Raw genomic sequence first — 11,781 nt, forward strand, 5'->3', positions numbered from 1 at the left:
TGCCTCTGCTGCCAGAAACCATGCTGCAAGGGGAGGGTGGCTGGAAATTCCCGCCTGTAGTATGCAAACACAGGCCTGTATTAAAAACTGACTCCTTAATCCAACAGGACATTTTGGGGTCCCCATTTTTGTCAAGCTAAACGTTGTAAAGGTGAGGTGAGGCTGGTATTCATAGATGACTTTGCAGATGTGACAGCAGTTTTGAAATCTATATATTGAGGGGCTTTGTCCAGGATATTCTTGGTGCTGAGAGTAAGTCAGAAACAAGTCAAGGGATGCAAATGGGAAGAAATTGAAAAGGTAATTGTGGAGTTGGCAGGCAATGGCACATTCAGGGCAGAATCTTATGCCCTTTAAAAATAATTGCAGGGTGGGATAATTTTGGGTCCAAACCTTGCATTTTCCATTACTGGGCCCAGAGACACCAATTAAGAACCTCCTCCAGGTCTGCCACACCGTTAAGGATGCCAGAACGTATCCCAAGACTGTAGGCCCCATCGGCAAATGTTGGCATTGCTGCTGCAGGATGTGGCCATAGCCAATAGGCCACCTTTGTGAACCCCCTCCTCAGGATGGCTGGTAGCCACAGTTACAACCTACTGATTAACGCTGCTTGGCTGACCTCCAGTCATCTGCCAGGCACTGGACTCATCAGGGAGGGCCTGTCCTCACTGACCATTGCAGGGAGGTAGCTGCTGCTTTCACTCATTTGAAAAAACTGTCAGTAAGATCAGAAACCTTGAATTTACACTGTACAAAGCAATAGTTTTTTTTAAAATCTCAAGTTCAATTTAAGCAACAAATTTTGAGAAGTTCAAATTGGACTTCTGCCAGACATCCCTACAAACATAAATCTAAGGCTGAAGCTTAACTTTTGTGAAACAACTTCTTTGATGCCTTTCAAATTTGCACAAGTAACCTTCAGTAAAAGTAAATCCACACTAACATCTGTAATTGAAAATGTAATTCAACTTTTATGTGTTTCCAAATCATGGTGACAGTCATAAATAGGAAATGGGCATAGAAACATAGAAAAACTACAGCACAATACAGGCCCTTCAGCCCACAAAGTTGCACCGAACATGTCCCTACCTTAGCGATCACTAGGCTTACCTATAACCCTCTATCTTACTAAGTTCCATGTACTTATCTATAAGTCTCTTAAAAGACCCTATCGAATCTGCCTCCACCACTGCTGCTGGCAGCCCATTCCACGCACCCACCACCCTCTGAGTGAAAAACTTACCCCTGACATCTCCTCTGTACCTACTCCCCAGCACCTTAAACCTGTGTCCTCTTGTGGCAACCATTTCAGCCCTAGGAAAAAGCCTCTGACTGTCCACTCGATCACTACCTCTCAACATCTTAAACACCTCTATCAGGTCACCCCTCATCCTTCGTCTCTCCAAGGAGAAAAGGCCGAGCTCACTCAACCTATCCTCATAAGGCATGCCCCCCAACCCAGGCAACATCCTTGTAAATCTCCTCTGCACCCTTTATATGGCTTCCACATCCTTCCTGTAATGAGGCGACCAGAACTGAGCACAGTACTCCAAGTGGCGTCTGACCAGGGTCTTGTATAACTGCAACATTATCTCACGACTCCTAAACTCAATTCCTCGATTGATGAAGGCCGGTACACCATATGCCTTCTTAACCACAGCCTCAACCTGCACAGCTGCTTTGAGCGTCCTATGAACTCAGACCCCAAGATCCTTCTGATCTTCCACACTGCCAAGAGTCCTACCATTAATATGATATTCCGCCATCCTATTTGACCTGCCAAAATGAACCACCTCACACTTATCTGGGTTAAACTCCATCTGCCACTTCTCCGCCCAGGCTTGCATCCAAAGAACAAAGAACAATACAGCACAGGAACAGGCCCTTCGGCCCTCCAAGCCCGCGCCGCTCCCCGGTCCAGGATTGAATCCTGAATCCAGGATCCCCGCCCAATTTTCCAGCCTATCTACATACCAATATCCTATCCACCGAGCTGTCCCTCACAGCTACGATGCTTTGTTCATCACAACCTATTAACTCACCCCCACCCCCCCCATTCCAGACCATGTGATCTCCAGGGAGAGGCGAAAACCCAGAGTGAAAACCCCAGGGCCAATATGGGGAAAAGAAAATCTGGGAAATTCCTCTCCGACCCCCTGAGGCGATCGAAACGAGTCCAGGAGATCACACTGGCCCTGATCGGAAAATGCTTCCCAACCCTAGTCATTTCCACTTCCACGAACACCATATGAATTCCCTGCCCCCGAGACAGGTTCCCAACTATCCGCAGACTGGCAGATCATAGAATGAAGCCTTGAAACGAGAAACAAGGAACAATTAGCCCGCGCCGCTCCCTGGTCCAAACTAGACCACTCTTTTGTATCCCTCCATTCCCACTCCGTTCATATAGCTGTCTAGATAAGTCTTAAACGTTCCCAGTGTGTCCGCCTCCACCACCTTGCCCGGCAACACATTCCAGGCCCCCACGACCCTCTGTGTAAAATATGTCCTTCTGATATCTGTGTTAAACCTCCCCCCCTTCACCTTGAACCTATGACCCCTCGTGAACGTCACCACCGACCCGGGGAAAAGCTTCCCACCGTTCACCCTATCTATGCCTTTCATAATTTTATACACCTCTATTAAGTCTCCCCTCATCCTCCGTCTTTCCAAGGAGAACAACCCTAGTTTCCCCAATCTCTCCTCATAACCAAGCCCCTCCATACCAGGCAACATCCTGGTAAACCTCCTCTGTACTCTCTCCAAAGCCTCCACGTCCTTCTGGTAGTGTGGCGACCAGAACTGGACGCAGTATTCCAAATGCGGCCGAACCAACGTTCTATACATCTGCAACATCAGACCCCAACTCTTATACTCTATGCCCCGTCCTATAAAGGCAAGCATGCCATATGCCTTCTTCACCACCTTCTCCACCTGTGACGTCACCTTCAAAGATCTGTGGACTTGCACACCCAGGTCCCTCTGCGTCTCTACACCCTTTATGGTTCTTCCATTTATCGTGTAGCTCCTCCCTACATTATTCCCACCAAAATGCATCACTTCGCATTTATCAGGATTGAACTCCATCTGCCATTTCCTTGCCCAAATTTCCAGCCTATCTATATCCTTCTGTAGCCTCTGACAATGTTCCTCACTATCTGCAAGTCCTGCCAGTTTTGTGTCGTCCGCAAACTTACTGATCACCCCAGTTACTCCTTCTTCCAGATCATTTATATAAATCACAAACAGCAGAGGTCCCAATACAGAGCCCTGCGGTACACCACTAGTCACAGGCCTCCAGCCGGAAAAAGACCCTTCCACTACCACCCTCTGTCTTCTATGACCAAGCCAGTTCTCCACCCATCTAGCCACCTCCCCCTTTATCCCATGGGATCCAACCTTTTTCACCAGCCTACCATGAGGGACTTTGTCAAACGCTTTACTAAAGTCCATATAGACAACATCCACGGCCCTTCCTTCGTCAACCATTTTGGTCACTTCTTCAAAAAACACCACCAGGTTAGTGAGGCATGACCTCCCTCTCACAAAACCATGCTGACTATCGTTAATGAGTTTATTCCTTTCTAAATGCGCATACATCCTATCTCTAAGAATCTTCTCCAACAACTTCCCCACCACGGACGTCAAGCTCACCGGCCTATAATTACCCGGTTATCCTTCCTACCCTTCTTAAATAACGGGACCACATTGGCTATCCTCCAATCCTCTGGGACCTCACCTGTGTCCAGTGACGAGACAAAGATTTGCGTCAGAGGCCCAACGATTTCACCTCTCGTCTCCCTGAGCAGCCTTGGATAGATTCCATCAGGCCCTGGGGATTTGTCAGTCTTTATATTCTCTAACAAACCTAACACTTCCTCCTTTGTAATGGAGATTTTCTCCAACGGTTCAACACTCAGAGACACTCCCAGTCAACACATCCCTCTCCTTTGTGAATACCGACGCAAAGTATTCATTTAGGATCTCCCCTACTTCTTTGGGCTCCAAGCATAAGTCCCCACTTTTGTCCCTGAGAGGTCCGATTTTTTCCCTAACAACCCTTTTGTTCCTAATCCTATCAATGTCTCGCTGCAACTTCTGACATCCCTCCACACTATCCACAACATTGTGTCATCAGCAAACTTACCAACCCATCCCTCCACTTCCTCATCCAGGTCATTTATAAAAATCACAAAGAGTAAGGGTCCCAGAACAGATCCCTGGGGCACTCCACTGGTGACCGACCTCCATGCAGAATATGACCCATCTATAACCACTCTTTGCCTTCTGTGGGCAAGCAATTCTGGATTCACATTAACACTTATGTTAGCACTTTCATACATTAACACAATTTAAAAATAGTGGTTCAAAACCAAATCATTCTCAAAAAAACAAAGTCATGTATACAAACAGAGAGGACAAGAAATGAACTTAAAACCGAATATGTCTGTATATTACTGACATTTTTAAGCTTTTATTTTATTCATGTCACAAGTAGGCTTATATTAACACTGCAATGAAGTTACTGTGAAAATTTCCTAGTCGCCACATTCCAGTACCTGTTTGGATACACTGAGGGACTATTTAGCATAGCCAATGCACCTAACCAGCACACCATTCAGACCATGGGAAGAAACCGGAGCAGCGGAGGAAACCCACGCAGGCACAGGGAGAACGTGGGGACCCCACACAGACAGTTACCCAAGCGAGAAATCGAAGCTGAGTCCCTGGCACTGTGAGGCAGCAGTGCTAACTACTGTGCACTGTGCTGCCCAGTAGTTTCCAGTTTAGATTTGTATGCTGGTTACAGCTTGGTCTATTGATTTCTCCAAACTTACTGCCTTCATCATTTTGCACCCATTCAAGATGCACAATTTGCAAAGGTCCATATAAACCAGTGCCTGCCACAGTTACAAATCAGAACGAAACTTAAGGCCCATAACCGCTATAATTTAATTTTCATTATCTAATTTTTCAGAGTTATGTAACTAGAAAGCATCCTAATTCTTCAAACTCCACTAAATTTTAAAAGTTAACTAAAAGTATTTCACGAATAATCTACTCACAATTTTACCTGTCACAATAAAAATTATGAAATGTCATTTGTGTCTCATTTTTAACTTCAGTGGGAGTGATGCAAATGCTACTCCCCAATCCACTTTAATAATCATGAATTAACATGGCACAAATTTGTACTTGTCAGTACAATAATCCTGAAAGACAAACATTACTGTGTTGGCAGAAAAGAAAAGCCAAACCCCAGATCTTATAATTGGTGTCTGACGTATTATTAAATCTCATTTTAGGAATATGCTTTGTGCTGCACATTCTACATGCAAGGCTCTACGGAACAATGTGATTTAAATGCATTTCCCAGGCATAAACAGAGGTATAAGCCCAACTGAATTACTACAAGAAGAACAGCTGTCATTTTAAGTGCAAGTATTAATGTGTTCTTCATCAGCAGTGAAAAGATTTCAGCTCCATATCGAACAACTGCTTGAATGTATTATGTGCAATAAAATGCTGAGGAGGTGATGCAAATCAAGGAGTGGCTCACAAACATTGCACAGTAACTCTATTCAGAGTTCCAGTTTTAATTATTTCATAGGAGTATTTTGAATTATGTAAACCTGACTTTAATTTCCTCTGTTGCTGCTTTAATACTGCGAGAGCAAAGCCGTAATCCTAAAGCAAAGGTAAGTGGTGCAATCCACAAACGTCATCATTTATTCACACTTGGCGTATTGCAAGTTTCAGTTGAAATGTGGGGGTGCCGTGGTGTGAGCTGCAATACAATTATGAAGTGTTCTCGGCCAGACCAACACTCGTACTCAGTATCATAAGCCAATGTAAATGATGCACGGCTCACTTTTATATTAAATCACGAAATGCTGGAAATACTCAGCAGATCTGACAGCGTCTGTGAAGACAAACAGAGGGTTAACATTTCTGGTTTTAATAATTTCAGGTCCAAGTATTTACCTAAATATAGGACAGAGAAATGACTACCAATACTGTGCTCAAACCTAGTGCTTTAAATAAATATTCTTCAGACGTGGGTGACACTGGCAAGGTGGCTTTTATTATCCATTCCCAGTTGGTGCAAAAAATTTGAGTCATCAGCATTATCTAGGAGTCAAGACCAGACCAGTAGGGGTGATAGGATCACTTCTCTGAAAAACATTCATAAACCTGATGGAATTTCAATAACAATTCAGCAGCTTTCATGGTCAACCGAGATTGATTTTGATACATTCCTGGAAAAGGATGCGAGTATTGTTAACTTACTCTGCTGGCAACATGGCTTGACTAAAATATATAGGCTCAATAGTGTTCCTCAACAACATCTGTCTTCTGGTCTTCCTGACTCAAGGAGAGATAAAGAGCAAACGCAGGTAACTCCTCAGGGTGTCAGTTTTTGTTTGAAGAAGTTTACAGTATAAACTTAACAGTGTGTTTACTCCAGTTGGTCTATTGAGCGGGCTAATACGGGCCAGAAAGGAAAGAACAGGAGGTGGTTTATCATCAAATAATTGACTTATTACTCACAAATACAATAGTAATCTCAGAAGCACAATTATCAGGCTCTAGATTTCCAAAAGCAGGAAACGGTTGGAAGTAAATATTTATTCAGCTACATTTATTGGAGAATGTAATCTGTTGAAAAATAAATATTGGAAAAGTTTATTTAACTTTCAAACATTGAGAATTGTCAGGGAACTAAACACCTGGTTCAGGCAAGTGTATCAGATTTTGTGAAATCATATCAACCTAAGGTTGGTACGAAATTTATACACTGTTGCTTCTAAATCGTAAATCATCATAAATCTAGAATTCATGGAAGTATGGGCCAACACCAGTATAACTGTAACAGCCAGCACAGCAACAACTAACTAAAAATAAATGCACATGTGAACTGCAGTGTGTAAACCGGAAGCTGAGTGTGCTGTGGGCGAGGCAGCCTACAGGAGATCAAGCTGATTAAGTCTCAAAGATAAAATCTGATACACTTGTCTGAACCAGGTGTTAAGTTCCCTGACAATTCTCAATGTTTGAAAGTTGAATCAATTTTTTTCAATATTTATTTTCCTACAGATTACATTCTCCATTAACATTTTTTTAAAAGGAACAATCTCAGCAAAATATTTGTTCATCAACCAGATCTATCATTTGAATTCAAAATATATTTGGTGTTTTCTTCACAATGATGAATGAAAATTGGCAACATACAATGATAGTTCAAGGACAATGAGGGCAATCTTGATCTTGGACTTTCATATGCCAAACAATTTTTCTTTTTAATTTGTTCACAGGATCTGGGCATCGAGGGCTAGGTCCACATTTATTGCCCAATGTAGTATAGCCAACAAGGGACAAAACGCAATTAAAAGCAAAAAACACTGTTAAATTAGGTGTATGCATAAAACATCTCAAGAATCTAAACTCTGCTTCAATTAATTCTTTGGGTTTTTAGAAGTATCAGTGTATTGGTCATGCCATTATTCGCTTTTAACCTGAGGTCTGCATCAGTTGTGTGAACTTAGTTTGCCCCTTTAATGTTATTGCTGAAGGGAGAATCTCAGTAGAGGTAATTGCATCTGAATGTTGCTGAGGCCAAACTGAGGAATTTGCATTTAAATTTCAGGCTCATGATCAGAAGAATTGGGATAGAAAAATGAGCGGTCTTCTCGTTTTAAATTTCAGATTGCTTCGTAATCTAGATTTTACTCTAGATCTATCTATTCTAGATACCCGCTATTGGGTCAACCAGGAGTTCCCTACCACACAAGGTAAAACAAATTTAATGCAGATCAATGAGGGTTGTAGCATTCAGTCCCAAATCTGTCCTGTAGAATATATTAAGAAGTCTCACAACACCAGGTTAAAGTCCAACAGGTTTATTTGGTAGCAAATACCATAAGCTTTCGGAGCACAGCTCCTTCGTCAGATGGAGTGGATATCTGTTCTCCAACAGTGCACAGACACAGAAATCAAGTTACAGAATACTAATTAGAATGCAAATCTCTACAGCCAGCCAGGTCTTAAAGGTACAGACAATGTGGGTGGAGGGAGCATTCAACACAGGTTAAAGAGATGTGTATTGTCTCCAGACAGAACAGCTAGTGAGATTCTGCAAGATCAGGGGGCAAGCTGTGGGGGTTACTGATAATGTGACATAAATCCAACATCCCGGTTTAGGCCATCCTCATGTGTGCGGAACTTGGCTATCAGTTTCTGCTCAGCGACTCTGCGCTGTCGTGTGTCGTGAAGGCCGCCTTGGAGAACGCTTACCTGAAGATCCAAAGCTGAATGCCCGTGACTGCTGAAGTGCTCCCCCACAGGAAGAGAACAGTCTTGCCTGGTGATTGTCGAGCGGTGTTCATTCATCCGTTGTCGTAGCCTCTGCATGGTTTCCCCAATGTACCATGCCTCGGGACATCCTTTCCTGCAGCGTATCAGGTAGACAACGTTGGCCGAGTTGCAAGAGTAGGTACCGTGTACCTGGCAGATGGTGTTCTCACGTGAGATGATGGCATCCGTGTCGATGATCCAGCATGTCTTGCAGAGGTTGCTGTGGCAGGGTTGTGTGGTGTCGTGGTCACTGTTCTCCTGAAGGCTGGGTAGTTTGCTGCGGACAATGGTCTGTTTGAAGTTGCGTGGTTGTTTGAAGGCAAGAAGTGGGGGTGTGGGGATGGCCTTGGCGAGATGTTCGTCTTCATCAATGACATGTTGAAGGCTCCGGAGGAGATGCCGTAGCTTCTCCGCTCCGGGGAATACTGGACGACGAAGGGTACTCTGTCCACCGTGTCCCGTGTTTGTCTTCTGAGGAGGTCGGTGCGGTTTTTCGCTGTGGCGCGTCGGAACTGTTGATCGATGAGTCGAGCGCCATATCCTGTTCTTATGAGGGCATCTTTCAGCGTCTGGAGGTGTCTGTTGCGATCCTCCTCATCCAAGCAGATCCTGTGTATACGGAGGGCTTGTCCGTAGGGGATGGCTTTTTTAACGTGTTTAGGGTGGAAGCTGGAGAAGTGGAGCATCATGAGGTTATCCATGGGCTTGCGGTACAGTGAGGTGCTGAGGTGACCGTCCTTAATGGAGATGCGTGTGTCCAAGAATGCAACCGATTCCGGAGAGTAGTCCATGGTGAGTCTGATGGTGGGATGGAACTTGTTGATGTCATCATATAGTTGTTTCAGTGATTGTTCACCATGACTCCAAAGGAAGAAAATGTCATCGATGTATCTAGTGTATAGCATTGGTTGAAGGTCCTGTGCGGTGAAGAAGTCTTGTTCGAACCTGTGCATTAAGATGTTGGCATATTGAGGTGCGAATTTTGTCCCCATGGCTGTTCCGTGTGTCTGGATGAAGAACTGGTTGTTGAAGGTGAAGACATTGTGGTCCAGGATGAAGTGGATGAGTTGTAAAATTGCATCTGGAAACTGGCAGTTGACGGCATTGAGTACTGAGGCCGTTGCAGCAATGCCATCATCGTGGGGGATGCTGGTGCAGAGTGCCGAGACATCCATTGTGACGAGGAGTGCTCCTGGTTCAACTGCTCCATGTGTGCTGAGTTTCTGTAGGAAGTCCGTAGTGTCGCGACAAAAGCTGGGGGTTCTTTGTACAATGGGTTTCAAGATGCCCTCGACATAGCCGGAGAGGTTCTCGCACAGGGTTCCATTTCCTGAAACGATGGGACGGCCGGGTGTGTTTGCCTTGTGTATTTTTGGGAGGCAGTAGAGATCTCCAATGTGTGGAATACGTGGGATGAGAGCACGGAGGGTGCTCTGAAGGTCCGGATCAAAGGTTTTGATCAGAGTGTTGAGTTGACGGGTGTGTTCTTTGGTCGGATCTGTGGGTAACTGTCTGTAGTGTTCCTCGTTGTTCAGTTGTCGGTACACTTCTTTGCAGTAATCCGTTCTGTTCAGCATGACGATGGCCTCTCCTTTGTCTGCTGGTTTGATGACAATGTTGCGGTTGGTCTTGAGAGCGTGGATGGCGTTGCGTTGTGCTTGGGTGATGTTCGGTGCCGTCCTGTGAGTGCGGCTGATGAATTTGGTGTTGACGCACCTCCTGATGGCTTGGGCATAATGTCAAGTCGAGGGCAGCGGCCTTCCGGAGGAGTCCAATTCGACTCTTTCCTCTTCGGTTGCACTGCGGGTCTCTCTGTCTGCTGTTCCGGTTCATTAGCCTGTGGGGGAGCACTTCAGCAGTCACGCGCATTCAGCTTTGGATCTTCAGGTAAGCGTTCTCCAAGGCGGCCTTCACGACACACGACAGCGCAGAGTCGCTGAGCAGAAACTGATAGCCAAGTTCCGCACACATGAGGACGGCCTAAACCGGGATGTTGGATTTATGTCACATTATCAGTAACCCCCACAGCTTGCCCCCTGATCTTGCAGAATCTCACTAGCTGTTCTGTCTGGAGACAATACACATCTCTTTAACCTGTGTTGAATGCTCCCTCCACCCACATTGTCTGTACCTTTAAGATCTGGCTGGCTGTAGAGATTTGCATTCTAATTAGTATTCTGTAACTTGATTTCTGTGTCTGTGCACTGTTGGAGAACAGATATCCACTCCATCTGACGAAGGAGCTGTGCTCCGAAAGCTTATGGTACTTGCTACCAAATAAACCTGTTGGACTTTAACCTGGTGTTGTGAGACTTCTTACTGTGCTTACCCCAGTCCAAAGCCGGCATCTCCACATCATGACTACTGTAGAATATATGCCAGCGATGGGCAACCTAGGCTAGTGAGTGGGCTGCATGTGTGGTCCTTCTTCATCTCAGTGAACCATAAGATTGAAATCAGGCTTATTCACTAACCATGATCCAATAAGATTAAATACATCTAATACACGCCAAATATTTCATAATGAGTTATAGAAATGCTTCATCATTTATATGTTAATAGAATTATCAAATTCAAATGATAAAAACAAGATAAAAATTTACTCTTTGGATATAAAGGCCAGAATTTAACTGGCATGCCTGCTTGTAAGATCCCACCCGAGGCAAATGGAGAATGCTGTTCTGCGAGCTACTCTTGCCCCAATTCCGGGGCGGGCGTGCCGGTAACATTCTGACCAGAGAGAGTGCATGGCCCTCATGGTCAATGTTGTGTGCAATCAGTATGCATGTTGCTTCACTTGCCCTTGTTTTACGTGCGTCCCACTTCAGCCATACCAACATGAAAGTAACTATGTGACAGTGGAGTGCAGAAACCATGAGTGTGGGCAATGGTCAACAAAATGTCTCGTGGACTGCATTCAGAACCCAGATAGGCTGCAGATTGCCCACCAATTAAACCTGCCATTGGATCTCTATTGATTTATGGGAGGAACGCCCAAAACAGCCTGATGCTCTAGCTGTAATCTAGTGATTACTTTGTAAAATGTTATCATTACTTCTTTGCTCCTATAGTCTATACCCCTGCTTATAGGGCCCGATTTTACCAATCAGAGCCTAAGGGCGGGATCCAGGCGTACTATGGATCCGAGCCTGGGATCCTCTTCCCAGCGCGCCCATATGCGTTTTGCCGGCTCCGGTCTGATTCGCACTGTGGGCGGGGCTTAGCGCTGCTGGAATGATCGGAGCTCTGAACCGCGCATGCGCAGTTCGAAAAAAATCTGAAGCAGCGCGCCCGGACGCGAAAGAAAAAAGCAGAGAGAGCGGCTCTCTGACACAGACCATCTGGGGGGGAGGAGGGTTGGAGGAGAGGGGGTGTGACGTATCATCCTCTGGGGGCGGGGGGGCGGGGGAGGGGAGGGGGTGT

This window comes from Mustelus asterias, chromosome 5 (genome assembly GCF_964213995.1).
Source record: "Mustelus asterias chromosome 5, sMusAst1.hap1.1, whole genome shotgun sequence".
NCBI lineage: Eukaryota > Metazoa > Chordata > Chondrichthyes > Carcharhiniformes > Triakidae > Mustelus > Mustelus asterias.